Genomic DNA, 20,126 nt, shown 5'->3' on the forward strand with positions numbered 1-20,126 from the left:
TGTAAAGGTGCCATGAGAACTTGGAACTCTGTCATTCTGTACTGCTAGAATTCTAAATGAGGACATTATATCCAATGGATGAATTTGTGCTGTTACTCATTGATGATTTGAATGAACAATGACTCTGTCGATTGCAATATGTTACCAACAAGACTTCAAATATGCAAAATACAGATGTTGTCAGCGCACACTAAATTTTCCATTTGACCTTGATAAATGCACAAGTTTGTGCATTTGGGTGCACAAACCCCAAATTGCATATTCATGAAGGCATACATGCTAAATGGTAAAATCGCTCTATTTTGTGCATTTTAAAGATGGAAAAACTATACTGATCTACTGACAGTGGATTACAAGTGCAATGGTGTTTGTGCACATTTTAACCCTTTAGTAAATCAGTCCCATATTGTCTAAAAGCTATGACACAACTTTGTCTCCTCTCCTGAATGATTTTTGCCAAACAAAATAAATGTGTAACTAATGTTGTTACTGACAACTGACCCAGCAGACCTGTCAAACAGATATCCTTGTTATGTGGGCTGCTGAAGAGGAGGTACTGCTGGCCCACCACCACCAGAGGGCGCCCTGCTTGGAGTGCGGGCTCCAAGCACGAGAGGGCGCCAGACCCAGAGGAAGTGACAGCTGTCACTCATCGCACCAGCTGTCACTCATCTACACCAATACATAAGCCGGACTGCAACTCCACCTCCCCGCCGAGAAATTGACTACCAAGAGGTAATTTCTCTGCTGACACATACGTTGTGTAATAATCTGAACTTCTGTTGCAGCCGTTTTCCTGGTGGTTTTCTTATCTGCGGAATTGGCGTTTGGTGTGACAGCGACGGCTTCGCCTCACACCCCAAACCAGATAAGTGGTTAATCAGGAGCTGCACGAGTGTGTGATTGGAGGTGGAGGTGCTCCCTCCTAACGGTGTGCAGACTGTGGACTACTGAGTGTGCGGACTCGCACTCATTCATCTTGTCTCTGCTTTCTGCCAGCAGTACCAGGGTCGACATCTGAAGACAAAGGCCACCTGGGGACGCGGGACTTGGCGGCTCCGGTGTTCTTCAGACCGTTGGTGGTGGAAGCCGTGTGGGACGCGGCTTCTCTCTCGTCGGGGGTCTTCTATCTTCGAGCCTGCCCACACGTCACCTGGTGTTAATTGACTTTACAATTTCTGTGTGTTTAGTTGTGTTTTGTCACAACATTAAATTGTTACTTTTTGGCTTATTCATTGTCCGTTCTTTAGCGCCCCCTGTTGTGGGTCCGTGCTACGACACCTTCCCAACAATCCTTTCAATATGAGGTGAAATCTTACTGAGAATAACCTCTTTGCATTTGGACTGCATCATTCCACAGAGACAGCTCTTACTAAGGGGGTAAATGATCCTTTTCTTGAAATGGACTCGGACACCACCACAGTTGACCGTGGGATATTACTGGATAGGCTTGAGAACCACTTTGGGATTACTGGAAAGATCCTTGCATGGTTGAAATCCTTATTATCTGGTCATGCTAAGTAAGTGTGTCCTGTACATTAATGTAGTATGAAATCTTGTCACAATGGAATATGGGATCCCACAAGGGTCCGTGTTAGGCCCCCTGCTTTTCTTCCTTTATATAGCAGCCCAGCACAGTTATTGCGAAGCTATAGAATTACTTTTCACTGTTATGCTGATGACACTCAGCTGTACATGCCAATAACTGTGGGTAATCTCATGGACATTAAGACTTTAGAGGATTACCTTGCTTCAGTGAAAACCTGGGTGTCAAATAACTTGCTTTTAAATTCAGACAAGACTGATAAGATGGTCCTGGCCCTGCAAGACATAGATATCAATTTGAACAGCTAACAATATAATCCTCGACTCCTGTGTTAAAGTGATAAAGTGAGGAACTTTGGGGTGATTTTCATTCCCACTCTGCCCTTTGACCTATACATTAGAGAAATCACGAGGACTGCTTTCTTCCATCTTTGTAATATAGTGAGGATTCATCCTGTCCTGTCAATAGCTAATGTAGAGACTCTGATTCATGCCTTTGTCTCTTCTAGATTGGACTACTGTAACATCATATTCTCTGTCTTACAGCACTCCAGCATAAGTTTCCACATGGTTCAAAATATCACTGCAAGAATCATGACTAGAAGCAAAAAGTTTGACCACATTACCCCAATCTTAGCGTCACTTCATTGGCGTCCTGTCTCTGTGAGATCTGATTTTTAAGGTTTTCTTGCTAAATTGTAAAATTCTTCATGGACTAGCGCCTCCCTAGCTGGTGTAATTAAACCTTACGTACCAGCCTAACCACTGAGATCACAAGATTACTGTGTGTCCCTAAAGTTAAAAAGAAGTCAGCAAGCCACAGAGTATTCTCTAATAATGCACCTGTTTTTATAGAATGATGTTCTTGCTGATATAAAACATTTGGATTTGGTGGAGTCATTCAAGTCCAGATTAAAGTTTCATCTGTTTTTCCTGTCATGTGCCTGACATACAGCATGTGTAGAGTATCAGATTTTTTTCCCTCTCTTTAACTGCATTATTTAAAAATGGAGCGGGTGTCATTGTCATGATATCAAAAATTTGGGGGTTGTTGGTGAAGCAAAGGGTTAGCTGCCTGCGACCACATCAGTACTCTCTCTGCCTCTTTTTATTTATTGCCAGTGAAACTAATGCTCTAGGTGCTGTTAATTATGTCCAGTTGATTTTGCACTTTTTTGCTCTGTCTGAAGTATTGTTGCTGAGACTGGGTGCCTGACATGAGTGCCTGGTGGCAGGGCGAGTGGTCGAGGTGTGACCAGTCCCACATCATAAACCACTGATTTGACCCACCGCATTCCACAGTGACCATCAGAAGTGCCACTGCCGGTGACAGGTGGGACAAAATCTTGGACTCTGTCAGCTTGCCTTTAAATTGGACTTTGTACTATCATGCAGTTTAACTGCTTGTACCTCGGTTAGAATGGCCAAAGCAATGATGGGACGGAAGGGGTACCAGGGCCTGCAGTCTTGGTATGACCAGTCTGTTCTCAGGTACGCTCAGAGGATATTGATTGACTCCTCACATATCACATAGAATATGAACTCTTGCCTTCAGGTAGGTGGTATAGAGTTCTGAAATTTAAGATGAACCATTTTAAAAAGTCATTTGTGCCGATGTCTATCAGACTTCTGAATAAGATTGCGTAAGGTGGCAGAACTGTGTGATGGCTCCATGGTATTTATGGTAAGAAGAAGTGTGCAATATGGGGGAGAGGGGATTGTCTGTTATATTGTCTGTTGTTGTGTCATATTTAGATTCATATTCATGTTTATATTGGATGGGGTTTTGTTGTTTTTATGGATTTTATTGTTTTTCTTTTGATTGTTTTAATTGTGCATGCAGTATATGAGTCCAAAATGAATTTCCCTTTTTGGGATAATAAAGTATATCGTATTGTATTGAATCATATAGTATCAGTGGGTTGACCCTCTAAGTCTGGCTGCTTGAGGTTTCTTCCTCAAGAATGCCAGGGAAAATGCCACTTTCACCTATGTGCTTGCTCAGGGTGGTTGGTAAGGTAAGATCTTACTCATGTGAAGCACCTCGGGGGAGCTTTACTGCGATTTGGTGCTATATTAATAAAATGAATTAAACTGAATTTTCCAAGTGGGATCTCTGGTAAGCTTATGTTTTATTTTCGGATGCACAGTTTGATTTTTCCATCACACAATTGTAAAAGATGAGTTGAGCACTCACTGGCTTCACTACCAATAATGTGTAGAAAAAAGTGAACTTGTTCTTTTTAATAAAGTTTTTTGTTTGCAAAAATGTGCATGTAGCTATAAGAACTGTTGTTGGGATATCTTTCTTCTTCTTCCCAGTGTGACATGTTTATATGTGTGTTGTTTTATGGTGGCTTTCTTGTCTTTGCGTGTGCAGTTTGAGTGACAGCAGACAGAGCTAAAATCCGACATCAGATGAGCGTAATAGAAATGTCAGCAGGATAACAGAGCCAGTAGCAGTGACAGTCATCCACTCAGACAGACGTAACGCCATGTCCTATCATCAGCTCTGAACATGCACACAGAAAATTCCACCCAGAGTCTGTATTATATAAGCATCATGCTCATCTGTGGGGGAGATGATTCCATTTGCAGGACCACTCGGCTTTTCTTATCTGTGAAGATTCTGTCTGACAAAAGCCTGACTGTGTGTGTGTGTGTGTGTGTGTGTGTGTGTGTGTGTGTGTGTGTGTGTGTGTGTGTGTGTGTGTGTGTGTGTGTGTGTGCGCGTGCATGCACGCACGTGAATGTTATCTGTCTGCTTCTATGAAATCAAAGTGGACAAAAGTGAGAGAAATCCAAATTATTGTTGAGGGCACATTCACACATAGTACAAATAAGTACAAATCAGGACGAATCACAGCGGAACAGCTCATCTGAGCGAACCACGAAAACATCGAGCAGACAGACAGGTGGGCACGATCCTGCTGAGACAGTATCTTGCATGTGACGGTGTCGTGCGAGCAGGAACACAGTGTGAGCAGCTGGGACGTGGCGCACCACATCGCACCGCTGATGTGGAGAAAAATAAAATAAAAACCCAGCTGTATAATTAGTTAATATTACTGGGCTGATATAAATAATAAATTAAATGGGATGCAATACAGAACCCCGTGGTTAAATAACCCTGGTTAACCCAAAAAAATAAATGTTACTCACGGGATTCAAATAAGCAAGCTCTGATTACCAGATGGAAACTTTACCACTGTGCTACAATCACTGTCTTATAACAGGAGCATGAAATGGGTAAAATCAACAAGCAGATAAACATATTTTAAAAAATGTGCCGTGATAACTGACCAAACTCCGTTTGTTACGACATATTTCTGCTGATACATGACTGAAAGTGGCGTATTTGTCACAATGTTGGCTTGTCATATGTTACTGTGGTGCGCCGCTCACAGGACACGCATGTCCTGTCAGACAGATGTGACATTCAGATCACCTGCTACATGTCCACATGAACTGATACATATATATACATATATATATATATATATATATATATATATATATATATATACATATGTATATATATATATATATATATATATATATATATATATACACACACACACACACACACACACACACACACACACACACCTGTCCTGGTGGTGGTTCCTGTGTTTTTAATGTGTGCACTGAGCCGTCCAGCTGTCAGTGTGCTGTGATCAGCTGACAGACCCCTCTCCATGCTGTGTGTGCTCACACCTGGCTGTCCAGCCCCCATGTGATCAGATCTGTACATACATATAAGCATTTTATGCAAGTGTGCCCCCTGGCACTCCAGATGTGTTGGGGGAGTGGGGGAGGGGACGTGACACACGTGCACACGTGCAAGATACATGCAAATGGCCACACATTTTCTAAGTGCCAAATGACCAATGTTAATGTTTGTGTGTGTGACCTGGAATATGGGCGACACCTGCCATGAGAGGGATCGAATAGGCTCTCACAGGGCACACCGTCTTTCAGCCGCTGGTGTGCGCAAATAGTTGCAGGTGTACGAGGCACTGGAGGCAGCTATGTTTTTGCATGTATTGTATACAATTCCTGTTGCAATTCGACCACATTCGTACTATGTGTTAAGGGGCCCTGAGTCACGTTACTGTTGTTGCTCTCACTGTGTCATAATGGCAGCCCGCACTTCAAAGTTTGAACATGACTTTATCTTCACATGCTAAGTCATAATGACTTAAAATCTGTAATGTGTTTCTCAGCCAGCATCCAACTATGTTTTTTGAAGCAGCAGTTTCTGTTGGTCTTCATTATCTTTGCTGTAGCAGAACATCCATCTCAATCTTGGTTATTTAATTCCATTCCCCTTCTCTCCAGAGCCCATCTCCACTTGTCCAGACTAGTCTCAACCTGCTCACTACTCCCCCTACGGATCTCAATGTCATCTGCATCTCCAGACTGAGTATCTAATAGTCCACGGAGACTCCTGTCCTGGTAATGCTTAAAACATAGACTCAATCCTATCAGATTAAATGATGAGCAAGAAATTAATCTCTCCCATGCTGTAGTATTAGAATATAATAGAACAAGATGTTTGTTTTGTTTGTTTGTTTTATAACAAATATTATTTGCTATTAGATGGAAATGGAAAACATTTCTACAATTGGAGTTGCATCAGAAAAGGCATCCATAAATCTTACGTGGGACAAGCCAGAAGAATTTGCTAAGATATTAACCAGGACAGAACAAATTACACACTTGTATAATGGAAAATAATTGAAGAATAAAATGGCCTCTGTTTACACACCAGTGGTGCACTATGGTGTGTGTGGTTTTGGGCAAGAAGAGGTTTAGCTTTTTCATATTATGAAGCCACAAAGGACTGCAATATTTAGCAGCATTACCATCACAGATCTGTATGTGTTCTCACATCTATCCATCCTCACATTAGTATGGAGCTAGACCTCAGAAAGCTGAGTGGGTTTCCAGTGAAACCCAGAGTGGGCATTAACTAAACTCTAGTGTATTGCCAGTGTTCGCAAAGGTGGAAGTGGACTCATGGGATTTACTTTACATATATAATATCTCATATCCCATTTATACTTTAATGTTGATATATGCATGTTACTGGTTTTGTCCGCACAGAACACTCTGCATTTCTTGCTAGCGATATAAAATTCACTTCAGCACCATGGACAGCACAGTGTGAAAGTGTTCAGCAGTTTGTGACATAGCCTAATATGTACATATTTTTAAAACTGATCATGCAGCCAATAATACACAAGTAGGATAAAATGATACATTATTGATAATATTTCATCCCAACCATTGGGCCAATCACAGGTTTTAGTAGACACCACTTTGGCAAGAATGTTGGATGAGTCATAGAATGTAGTCTTCAATTACAAGACAACAAATACTAAAAAATTGGTCTCATTTTCAATATGAGGGGGTAATGTTTCCATCTTTACTGGATGTCATGTGGCTGTATCAGCAAGCTTGAGACATTCATCTCACTTCATAAGAATGAGCTGCTCTCATGCCACACACCTTAATTCATGTAGCCACAATTATCCATAAATTAATAAAGCCTGACTCGTTATTACAAGGAGAAAGGAGAGAATGGGAGAGAGACAGCTGCAGAAGGAGAGAATATGGGGGCTGGACAGTGAACAATCTCTGGATAATTAACATGAAGATAAACAAAACATAAATTTGGATATTGCATTTATTTGGACTACCACTCAAATATGCGTGAACCACGTTATTTTAATTAAAAGATAAATCTATGTGACATGCTGCTTCCCAGTTAATTATTCAGTGCTGTACAATAAAAACAAAACCCATTAAATATGCCATGCACTCTGTTTCTCCATTAACAGTAAAAAGCGCTCATCCTGGGGACAACATTTCAAATTTAGCTGCTGGTTTAGCCTTTTTCATCCTTTTTGTTCATCACCCATTTTTCCAGTCCCTTTCTCCTTGCATTCACATTGCTCTCCAGAGTCAAACAGCATCTGTAAAATATTTGTTATCAGCACTCCAAACTTTTAAAATGCAAACTTTATTCTTTTTTTTTATTTTTAAATGTACTTTGCATCAGCTCAGTCATTACAAATAAAACTTTTATAAAACTCATTGCAGTGACTACAGATCTGTAACAATTTCCAAAATCTTGTCTCCTTTGTATTCACTGTAAAAACTGTTACCTAAGAAAGTAAAAAAAAATAAAAATTAATAATAATAATAATTGATATATCTATTTATTTATTTATTTATTTTGGGAAAATGTATCTCATTTTTTCTTAGTAAGTTTTTACAGCTAATATCAAGCTGTATTTAACCAGTAACATGGAAGGGCAAAGGATTTCAAATCATTCAAGTAAAGGAACAAGATTGTTTTCCTTATTTTAAGACAAAGGCTAATCTTTAAATAAGAATTCTGTCTAGTTTTAAGGCACATTTTGATTAATCAGTGCCTAGACATTTTGCTATTTTTCTTACCCCATTGGCAGTTTTTTTTTTTTTTTTTTTTTGCTTAATACAAGACAGTTTGGCTAGATTTTGGATCATTTGGCTTATTTTGAGAGGGACAGTTTTTGCAGTGTTTTTTTATGCTATAGCAAAGAAAAAAAGCTCAAAATGACTAAATGTGCTTTTAAAAAAATAAACACTGCATTTTGTGCAAAAAAAAAACAAAAAAAAAACTCTTAACCTTGGCAGTGCTGCTATCCTAACCTTATCCCGTCAGGCTCAGAAGTGAAACAGAGTAGGTCCTGATTGGCTGGAAGACCGCTTGAGATGTCCAGAAGCAGTGAGCAGGTTTCTCCATGTGTATGTGAGGTTGTATCAAGAAAAGGATCCAGTTTTAATAGTTGTGACAAATCCAAATGTGGCTGTGTATCAGATCTGCTGTGCTGAGCAGGAGCAGTTGACAGAGGCGAGGGGGACCACTTGGAAATTAAAATCATATTATAATGCCCTGAAAATATAAGGTCCATCTATAAAACCTTGCCAAGACCCAGCAACCTTTGTCTGTGGTATGGCTGACAACTCTGCAATGTTCCAAATCTGAGCCTGCAGCACATCCTGTCAAGCAACAAAACAGCACTGACACAGGGTCGGTACAGGTGGCGTCATGACAGAGTCTTGCGGAAGCTGGTGGAGATCGTGGAGGTTCGTAGGGTGGAAACAAGGAGTGCCTACCATTGACATCAAGCCAGTCGATCCACAACCAACCTTCGACCGGACATTATTCTCTGATCTGCCACAGCTCAGGCAGTGATCTTGGCAGAGCTCACTGTCCCCGATGTGAGGGTGCTGCCACACAAGGTACTCACAACACACCGGGAGTAACTAGAGGATTAAGGACCTTGCCCAAGAGCCATTAGTGTTTTCCGGTCAAGCTGGGATTTGAACCAAGGATCCTCTAGTCTCAAGCCCAACACTTTAACCACTAGACCGTTACCTCCCCTTGACCTCATAACTGAGTGCAGAGAGCTGGGTGGTCAGCTGCCAGCTACCCGGTAGAAGTCGGCTGCAGGGGGGTTGTGAGAGCATCCACCCAGCGCATCCTTGGGGATCAAAGGCCCCAAACTCAGAAAGGCCCTGAAAGATCTGGCCGAGGAGGCTGCGCAGGGAAGCTTCTGGCTTTGGCTAAAAAGGAGGGACCAGGTGTGGGGAAAGCAAAGGCCTTAGGGTCAGCTGCAGGGAACAGCAGGGAGATGTCCCCGCCATTGCTCCACCACAGTGAGATGTTCTGGGATTAATGGAGTGAAACATCACTGGAGGGTGTCTCCAGACTGATGACCCTGCAGCACCATCAGAAGTGCAGCAAGCAGAAATGCTCAGCAGGCAGCCACTTGCCTCTGCTACCACCTGTAGGCTCAAAGGTTCGATTGCTAAGTCTTGTTTTGGTTCATCTTTTCACTTTGGAATGTCAACCAAATAGCTTTCCAATGATGCCTCACATTCACTTACCCACACACCACTGCTGACATGCTCCCATGTGAAGCACTCAGCTACACACAGGAAGCAAAAAAGCCTCATCCCGAGTGACCTTATGGATTTTAGTCACAGGTTTTCCTCTCTAAGCTCAAGACCATCACCCACAATGTTTATGTCACAACAAATGACATCTTGATGGTCACCAAGAAATCTCTTTAGCCATCCAAGTCCCCTCCTCAGTATTAATTTGTAAATAGTGTCTTTGTGGTGGTGGTTTTTAGAGACAACCTGATTCCAGCAGTTGGTCAGTTGTGGTGCACGACAGCAGCTTGATCGTGCTCTAATACAGTGTCAAAGTTTTCTTGAACAAGATGCAAACTGAATCCCAAAACTGCTGAACCTTGTGGCACTGTTGTGTGGGCTGCCAGAAGAGGAGGTACTGCTGGCCCACCACCAGAGGGCGCCGTGGATAAAAGCAGGATGACACCTCCACCACGTCGCCGAGATATCGTACTTCTTTGAGAGGTAACTTTCTCTGCCTGCATACTATATTGATTGATTCTAAGAGCTACTGTGTTGCAGCTGTCTACCCAGAGGACCGGCGTGGGTCGCGACTGTTTCGTCCTTCCTCCCACCAGATAAGTGGTACTCAGACGCTGCACAGTACCAGATGCGACACGCTGAGACGGTGGCCACCTGGGGACTTCGGGATTTGGCGGCTCCAGTATCCTTCGGGTTCGGTGGCGGTGGAAATCGTGTGGTTCCGGTTCATCTCCAGACGGACGTCTCCTATCGTCGAGCCTGCCCACACGACACCTTCATTCATTGACTTGTATTTATTCTATAATCTGCTGTGTGTGGTTGTGACATTCACAACAGTAAAGTGTTCACATTTAACTTCCTCTATTGTCCGTTCATTTACGCCCCCTGTTGTGGGTCCGTGTCACTACACTTTCCCAACAGGATATCTCGGCCAGCGTCATGGACTCCGAGGGGCGTCACCCAGCTGTTGAACGACCAATGGGAGAGCAGGGAGCGCAGGCGTCTGCAGGAGGCGTGATTGGTGAGCTGCAGCACATCCTCACCGCCTTTACGGCTCGGTTGGATCAGATGACCGAGCAAAACATCCTCCTGAACCGCAGGGTGGAGGCTCTCTCCGCACAGGTGGCGGTGAGCGCTCAGGGCGCTGCGGCAGCTCCTCCTCCTGCCGACCCTGTGCAAGATATGAATGTTCCAGTGGTCATTCAACAACCCCTCCCACCATCCCCTGAAGCATACATAAGCCCCCCAGAGCCGTACGGAGGTTGTGTGGAGACGTGCGCGGACTTTCTCATGCAGTGTTCGCTCGTCTTTGCACAACGTCCCGTCATGTACGCATCTGATGCTAGTAAAGTAGCTTATGTAATTAATCTGCTTCGAGGAGAGGCACGCGCTTGGGCTACAGCGCTTTGGGAGCAAAATTCACGGCTCCTTCATACGTATACTGGGTTTGTGAGGGAGTTCAGAACAGTGTTTGATCACCCTAACAGAGGAGAGACCGCTTCAACAGTGCTGCTGTCAATGCGACAGGGGCGCCGGCGCGCAGCCGAATATGCAGTCGACTTCCGCATCGCGGCTGCGAGGTCCGGCTGGAATAACGTTGCGCTCCACGCCGCCTTCGTAAACGGACTGTCGTCGGTCCTGAAGGAGCACCTGGTAGCTAAGGAAGAACCAGCGGGATTTAGATGGGCTTATCGATCTCGTTATAAGGTTAGACAATCGGTTGGAGGAACGCCGTCGGGAGCGAGGCGAAGGACGTGGCCGGGCACGCGCCGTCCCTCTCCCTTCCAGGTTCAAAAAGGTTCCGCCCTCCCCACGCTCCACAGCCGCAGCGCTCCGTGGGGCAACAGCTCCCCCTGCTGACGTTGCTAGGGAAACGCACAGGGCCAAAATGAGAACAGCTGACAGAATGAGGAGGCTGGTCCATGGGGAGTGTTTTATCTGCAGCTCAAAAGAGCACATGCAGAAAAACTGCCCCAAACGGCCAAAACGACAACACCCGCCCTTAGAGACTGGGCTAAGGGGGGGTCATAACATTCACATGGGACACACACATATAGCCACACGACTCCCAGTCACAATCCTGAGCGGGGATTTAACCCTTCAAGACCCAGCACTGGTGGACACGGGGTCCGAAGGGAATCTGCTAGACAGCAGATGGGCAAGGGAGGTAGGGCTCCCTCTGGTGGCGCTTCCTTCGCCATTGCAGGTGCAGGCACTAGATGGCACCCTTCTCCCTTTAATCATGCACAAGACACCACCTGTAACTCTGGTGGTGTCTGGGAATCATCGGGAGGAGATCGAGTTTTTTGTGACTCCTTCTACCTCCCGCGTGATTTTGGGCTTCCCGTGGATGCTAAAACACAATCCCCGGATTGATTGGCCATCCGGGGTGGTGGTACAGTGGAGCGAGACCTGCCATCGGGTGTGTTTAGGATCCTCGGTCCCCCCCGGTTCCCAGGCTAAGGAGCAGGTCAAAGTCCCTCCCAATCTGTCGGTGGTGCCGGTTGAGTACCACGATCTTGCTGACGTTTTCAGCAAGGATCAGGCACTCACCCTTCCCCCGCACCGTCCGTACGATTGCGCCATCGATTTGATTCCAGGCCACTGAGTATCCATCCATCCGGCTGTACAACCTCTCACGACCTGAGCGCGAATCGATGGAGACCTACATCCGGGACTCCTTAGCTGCCGGGCTGATCCAGAACTCCACCTCCCCGATGGGAGCAGGTTTCTTTTTTGTGGGCAAGAAAGATGGCGGTCTTCGTCCATGCATTGATTATCGGGGGCTGAACGAGATCACGGTTCGCAACCGATACCCGTTGCCTTTGTTGGATTCGGTGTTCACCCCCCTGCATGGAGCCAAAATATTCACAAAGCTGGATCTTAGGAACACATATCACCTAGTTCGGGTCCGGAAGGGAGACGAGTGGAAGACGGCATTCAACACCCCGTTAGGTCATTTTGAGTACCTGGTCATGCCGTTCGGCCTCACTAACGCCCCCGTGACGTTCCAAGCTTTGGTAAATGACGTCTTGCGGGACTTCCTGCACCGATTCGTCTTCGTGTATCTGGACGATATACTCATTTTTTCTCCGGACCCTGAGACTCATGTACGGCATGTACGGCAGGTCCTGCAGCGGTTGTTGGAGAACCGGCTGTTTGTGAAGGGCGAGAAGTGTGCGTTTCACCGCACCTCTTTGTCCTTCCTGGGGTTTATCATCTCCTCCAACTCCGTCGCCCCGGATCCGGCCAAGGTCGCGGCGGTGAGAGACTGGCCCCAACCTACGAGCCGGAGGAAGCTGCAACAGTTCCTCGGCTTCGCAAATTTTTACAGGAGGTTCATTAAGGGGTATAGTCAGGTAGTTAGCCCCCTGACAGCCCTGACCTCACCAAAAGTTCCCTTCACCTGGTCGGATCGGTGCGATGCCGCGTTCAGGGAGTTGAAACAGCGCTTCTCGACTGCACCCGTCTTGGTGCAGCCCGATCCCAGTCGCCAGTTTGTGGTTGAAGTGGACGCCTCTGACTCAGGGATAGGAGCCGTGCTATCCCAGAGCGGAGAGACCGATAAGGTTCTTCACCCGTGTGCCTATTTCTCCCGCAGGTTGACCCCAGCAGAGCGGAACTATGACGTGGGCAATCGAGAGCTCCTTGCGGTGAAAGAGGCTCTTGAGGAGTGGAGACACCTGCTGGAGGGGGCATCAGTGCCTTTCACGGTCTTTACTGACCACCGGAACCTGGAGTATATCAGGACCGCCAAGCGACTGAACCCCAGGCAAGCCCGCTGGTCACTGTTCTTCGGCCGTTTTGACTTCCGGATCACCTACCGCCCCGGGACCAAAAACCAGAGGTCAGATGCCTTGTCCCGGGTGCATGAACATGAAGTCAAGACCGAGCTGTCGGATCCACCGGAACCCATCGTACCAGAGTCCACTATCGTGGCTACCCTTACCTGGGACGTGGAGAAGACCGTCCGGGCGGCCCTGGCACGGAGCCTGGATCCCGGAACAGGGCCGAAGAACAGACTATACGTCCCACCAGAAGCCAGGGCTGCCGTCCTGGACTTCTGTCACGGGTTCAAGCTCTCCTGCCACCCAGGGGTGCGTAGGACCGTGGCAGTGGTCCGGCAGCACTTCTGGTGGGTGTCTCTGGAGGCTGACGTCCGAGCTTACATCCAGGCCTGCACCACCTGCGCCAGGGGCAAGGCGGACCACCAAAAGGCACAGGGACTTCTTCAGCCGCTTCCTGTGCCTCATCGCCCCTGGTCTCACATTGGTGTGGATTTCGTCACGGGCCTCCCGCCGTCCCGGGGGCATACCACCATCCTCACGATAGTGGACCGGTTCTCCAAGGTGGCCCACTTCGTGGCCCTCCCGAAGCTCCCGTCGGCCCAGGAGACAGCGGATCTCCTGGTCCACCATGTCGTCCGTCTGCATGGGATACCAACAGACATCGTCTCGGATCGCGGTCCCCAGTTTTCCTCGCAGGTTTGGAGAAATTTCTGCCGGGAACTGGGGGCCACCGTGAGCCTCTCGTCTGGGTATCACCATCAGACTAACGGACAGGCTGAACGGGCCAATCAAGAGGTGGAGCAGGCCCTGCGATGTACTACATCCGCACACCCGATGGCTTGGAGTGAACACCTGGCCTGGATCGAGTACGCGCATAACAGCCAAGTGTCCTCTGCCACCGGCCTCTCCCCGTTCGAGGTGTGTCTGGGGTACCAGCCCCCTTTGTTTCCTGTGGTGGAGGGAGAGGTCGGTGTGCCCTCGGTCCAGGCCCACCTGCGGAAATGCCGTCGGGTGTGGCGCAACGCCCGTTCGGCCTTGTTGAGGGCCCGGACGAGGGCAAAGGCCCATGCAGACCGTCGACGGTCCCCGGCTCCCGCATATCAGCCCGGGCAGGAGGTATGGCTATCCACATGGGACATACCTCTCCAGGTGGCTTCCCCCAAATTAAAGGACCGCTACATAGGCGCCAACTCCCGGCCTCACTGCGGATCCAGTCTTTCATGTGTCTCGGTTGAAACCGCATCACACCTCACCCCTCTGTACTCCCGGTCCGGCGCCGCCTCCTGCCCGTATCATCGACGGGGAGCCAGCTTGGACAGTACGCCGGCTCTTGGATGTCCGTCGAATGGGCCGGGGCTTCCAATATTTGGTGGACTGGGAGGGGTATGGACCCGAAGAACGCTCCTGGGTGAAGAGGAGCTTCATCCTGGACCCGGCCCTCCTGGTCGATTTCTACCGACGCCACCCGGACAAGCCTGGTTGGGCGCCAGGAGGCGCCCGTTGAGGGGGGGGTCCTGTTGTGTGGGCCGCCAGAAGAGGAGGTACTGCTGGCCCACCACCAGAGGGCGCCATGCCTGAACTGCGGGCTTCAGGCACGAGGGGGCGCTGCCGCCTTACAGGAACAGCCGAGGTGACAGCTGTCACTCATCAACTATGACAGCTGTCACCGATCATCTGCACTTCACCCTGGATAAAAGCAGGATGACACCTCCACCACGTCGCCAAGATATCGTACTTCTTTGAGAGGTAACTTTCTCTGCCTGCGTACTATATTGATTGATTCTAAGAGCTATTGTGTTGCAGCTGTCTACCCAGAGGACCGGCGTGGGTCGCGACTGTTTCGTCCTTCCTCCCACCAGATAAGTGGTACTCAGATGCTGCACGAGTGTGTGTAGAGGTGGAGGTGGAATTCCCACCGTTATTGTTACAGGGTGTACACACACCCACACTTGACTGTCTTTGTTCTCCGCCAGCAGTACCAGATCCGACACGCTGAGACGGTGGCCACCTGGGGACTTCGGGACTTGGCGGCTCCAGTATCCTTCGGGTTCGGTGGCGGTGGAAATCGTGTGGTTCCGGTTCATCTCCAGACGGACGTCTCCTATCGTCGAGCCTGCCCACACAACACCTTCATTCATTGACTTGTATTTATTCTATAATCTGCTGTGTGTGGTTGTGACATTCACAACAGTAAAGTGTTCACATTTAACTTCCTCTATTGTACGTTCATTTACGCCCCCTGTTGTGGGTCCGTGTCACTACACTTTCCCAACAGGCACATTCCTTCCTCACAAATATGGGACAAAGATTGAGAGAAAGAAAACACTTTTGCAGAAAAACTGAAGTGATTCAGAAATGGAGCCTTGAGTGCAGAGGTAGAGATTTTATTGCAGAAAACAAAACACTAGATGAATATTACTGCTTCAAAGTACATTTGCAGAAAGTACAAGTTGTGAATGAACTGGAACCAGTGATGCACATTTTAACAAAGTGTCTGTCACACAGACCAGTGGTAATAAATAACAACCAGGAACTTTCTCTTAAACACAAAGTCTGTTAAGACAAGCTCAGGGTTTGAGTGAAGAAAAAGAAAAACCTCTCCTCACTTCTCCACCTCTCAGAGATCTTCTTTTAGGGATGTAGACAGTATTTGGACTTGATATACAAACACAGACACACAATAAACAGGATGTGTTTGGGTTGAATTAAACTGAGCAAACTGCATGTACTACTTCAATAAGACACTTGACAGGGATCAAACAGGACAGGGACAATGGAAAGGATTATTCTGGGATTACAGTGGAGAAAAATGTAACATCATTCTCAAAGATGGACAAAGAGTCCAGAAAGAAGAAATGACAAGACAAAAATTATTGCCTCATCTTACATGATGAAATTCCTCTGGTTCAAATGCTTGATTGAACTTTAACCACATTACAGCTGCCTAAAACATGGAATCTGTGGATTTAAACACTTTTTGTGTTTTTTGAGCCTTGGGGCAACTGTTTGTTGTGATTTGGTGCTATATAAATAAAATTGATTTGAATTGATTTGATTTTTTAAAAATATCACTTTTTGCAAATATGTGAATTTTCAGCACACACGTTTAAACAAAGATGCCATAAAGGCAGAGGTTCACAGAAACCTCAAACTCAAGATGCAGGTTACTTAATCTCATGTTGATCTCTGCAGCTTCTTTCCCACACGGACCTGGTTACTTTCACACAGAACAGTCTACTACAGACGTCTGTTCCACATTTGTGAAATCAAGTTCCGCCTTTCACGGTACACATCAGATCCGCTAAATATGACAGAACCCAGTGCTTTTTGTTTATCTTTTTCTCCCAGTAAAGCTGTGGAACAAGCTTTAGTGGGATATATATATATATATATATATATATATATATATATATATATATATATATATATATATATATATATATATATATATATGTAAAATCAAATGTCAGTTATCTACACTTACAGTTCTCAAAAACTGAGTAGCCATGCTGGAAGGAGATAGTGAGGGGAGGCCCCAAGATGCCATCAAACTAAGCGTTATAAGCGTCTTTCATTGTCATTGAGAAACTGTGCATAATGAAACTTTTTTGTCTGCTGCATCAGCAGTTATACAGCTTCATGATGATGTGGCAGTGAGGAGTTTCGTCTTAGTTAGTTAGTGAGTTAGTTAATTGTTTTGCATCAAGAGCGCATGGAGCCAAAGATGGCTACACATGCTCCAACAGTTTATTCAAGGAACATGCACAATTTCAGCTATAGTTTGCCGTATAGCACATGGGAAACCTGATTACTTACATGACCTCAAGCATAAGGCTAGAGGTCTAGACCGAAAATGGCGTATTTCAAAATTAAATGTATTCCACCTCTACTGGCATAATGCTATCTTAGGGCCCTGTCCCACTGGGGAGAGGATTAATTGCGCATGAATTGAGTATACAAATTGCGGGCGTTCGTTATCGTCCACAACAAAAATGGCCAAAAATGACAAATGTCCCAGTATGAATTACAGATAAATTAATAATATATAGCGAATATATGATAAACAATCACAGTTGTGATTGGAGGACAGTTGTCTCAGAGTGATGCTGAAAAACTAATTCATGCATTTATTTCCTCTAGGCTGGACTATTGTAATTCATTATTATCAGGTTGTCCTAAAAGTTCCCTAAAAAGCCTTCAGTTGGTTCAGAATGCTGCAGCTAGAGTACTGACGGGGACTAGCAGGAGAGAGCATATCTCACCCGTGTTGGCCTCCCTTCATTGGCTTCCTGTTAATGCTAGAATAGAATTTAAAATTCTTCTTCTTACTTATAAGGTTTTGAATAATCAGGTCCCATCTTATCTTAGGGACCTCGTAGTACCATATTACCCCATTAGAGCGCTTCGCTCTCAGACTGCGGGCTTACTTGTAGTTCCTAGGGTTTGTAAGAGTAGAATGGGAGGCAGAGCCTTCAGCTTTCAGGCTCCTCTCCTGTGGAACCAGCTCCCAATTCAGATCAGGGAGACAGATACCCTCTCTACTTTTAAGATTAGGCTTAAAACTTTCCTTTTCGCTAAGGCTTATAGTTAGGGCTGGATCGGGTGACCCTGGACCATCCCTTGGTTATGTTGCTTTAGACGTAGACTGTGTTTCATAATTATTGTATGGCCTTGCCTTGCAATGTGGAGCGCCTTGGGGCAACTGTTTGTTGTGATTTGGCGCTATACAAGAAAAAAGTTGATTGATTGATTGAGTTATATAACGCATGTAGTGAGGAAACTGATCTGACACATTGAGATTATCACGGCAGTATTACAAGTGTATTATGAATGCATAGCGCACGTGTTGCGCGTGCACGGCATCTGCATTGCGGTCATCAAATAAGCTCACTTGGGCCGTCGGCATCACTATTCACATCAACAGTACAGCCTCTGGATCATTTGCTGGACTTGGACAAGTTGATCACAGAGTGTTGTCATGCGAGGGTTAACTGTTCATGAGTTTGGGGAGCGGGAGGGGGGAAGCTGCTTGGGGTGTGAGACGGTGTTTTTTTGTTTTTTTTTTTGAGTGAGTTGTGGCTAAACAGCAACTCTTCCTTTTGTTGGTGTTAAATAAAAGTCCTGGATTGCAGCAGCTAGGTCTTTGTGGATTTACACAGCCGGACTGGCACTGACTGGCAGGTATGTCACTTTCTGCCACACATTGGGTATACGTGACGTGTTTGTTATGCATTCACAGAATGTCCGCAAATCAGTTGCAGAGCAGATGTAATAAAAACACTTTATTCGTGGCCAATTTGTTTGCATTCACTACGACATATTTTAGTTTGTGATGTGGACATGATGGGCACAATATATATCTGTTTTACACACTGTCCCGGTCCGCTGCCAAGCCGCAAATCCCCATCAGTTGCGGATATCAGCAGTTAACAAAGATATACAGCACATAGAGTGAGTATGTATTGTGTATGAATTGAGTATATATGGAGTATGTAAGGCGGATGTCATCCGCATTCAGATTTTTGAACAGCTCAAAAATCCTGGCTGCGGACATGCATGCCTCTGTGGATGATCACGGGCGTGTTCGGATGTTGGCCTACTCATACAGGCATGTTACATGGATTTTGCGGATGTATGGCAAATATGGGCCAATGTTGTGCGCAATCCATACGCAAATCCTTCTAAACGCCAGTGGGACAGGGCCCTTAGGCATAAGCATGCACTACTGGCTACAAGAATAGAATAGAAACTTTAGTTTCATTGCACATATATACATACATACAATGAAACCTGTCCTCTGCATTTCAGCCATCCTAATTATAGTTAGACACAATCCAACCACTAGCGGCAGTGGGCAGCCACAGACCAGGGACCAACTCCAGATGTAGAGACGCTGCCTTGGTCAAGGGCAGAGAAAGGAGCAGACCCCAAATAAGCTGTCAGGGTTTGAGTTTGTTTGGTTCTGTTTTTATTTTTCTCTGGTCTGTTTATGTTTCTTATTAATTGTTTTTTGTATGTTTATTCTCTGATGATTTTTGTACTGCTGCGTTTTCTGGACTGCCTACTTGTGTACTGACCTCTGCTATCCACCCGAGTAAGGCCTTTTTACTACCAGAGCTGTTTGTTAGAGCCCTGCATTTGTGTCCAACAATTCCTGACCATCCAGCCTGATGTGTGCATGTTTTTGATTGTGAGAGGGAACCAGAATGCCCAGAGGAAACCCACACAGACATGGGGAGAACATGCAAACGCCACACATAAAGGCCAGGAATCTATCCCACAACCTTCTGTGAGGCACCAGTGCTAACCACTTATTCGCCATGCCACCAGTGGGCCTGTTACTCTGATTTAATCAACAAAACAAGCATAACTCAAAGTGCTTGTTCAACACAGTGGCAACACTTATTCATGGACAACCACCTGTATGTTGCTCCTTTTACAGCACAAGATTTCTTGTATTACTTTGAGAACAAAATAGATGACATTAGGTTAAACATATCCCTGCATGCCTTAACCCAACCACTACACCCTGCTATTGAGGTGAGTGCCATCACTGAGGTATTACCTACATTTACAGAATTTGATAGTATCTCCCTGGGTGTGCTGACAAAACTTTTAACATCTTCTAAAGACACAACCTGCTCATTTGATCCAAAACAAACAAAAAACTGTTAAAGGACCTGTGGCCCACTCTTGGGCCAACTCTGCTGGAAATTATAAATCTGTCATTAACCTTTGGATCTGTTCCTAAATATTTCAAATCTGCAGTGATTAAACCATTACTTAAGGAATCTAATCTCGACCCTAGTATATCGAAAAACTATAGGCCGACATCAAATT

This window comes from Thalassophryne amazonica, chromosome 2, assembly GCF_902500255.1.
Source record: "Thalassophryne amazonica chromosome 2, fThaAma1.1, whole genome shotgun sequence".
Classification (NCBI taxonomy): Eukaryota; Metazoa; Chordata; class Actinopteri; order Batrachoidiformes; family Batrachoididae; genus Thalassophryne; species Thalassophryne amazonica.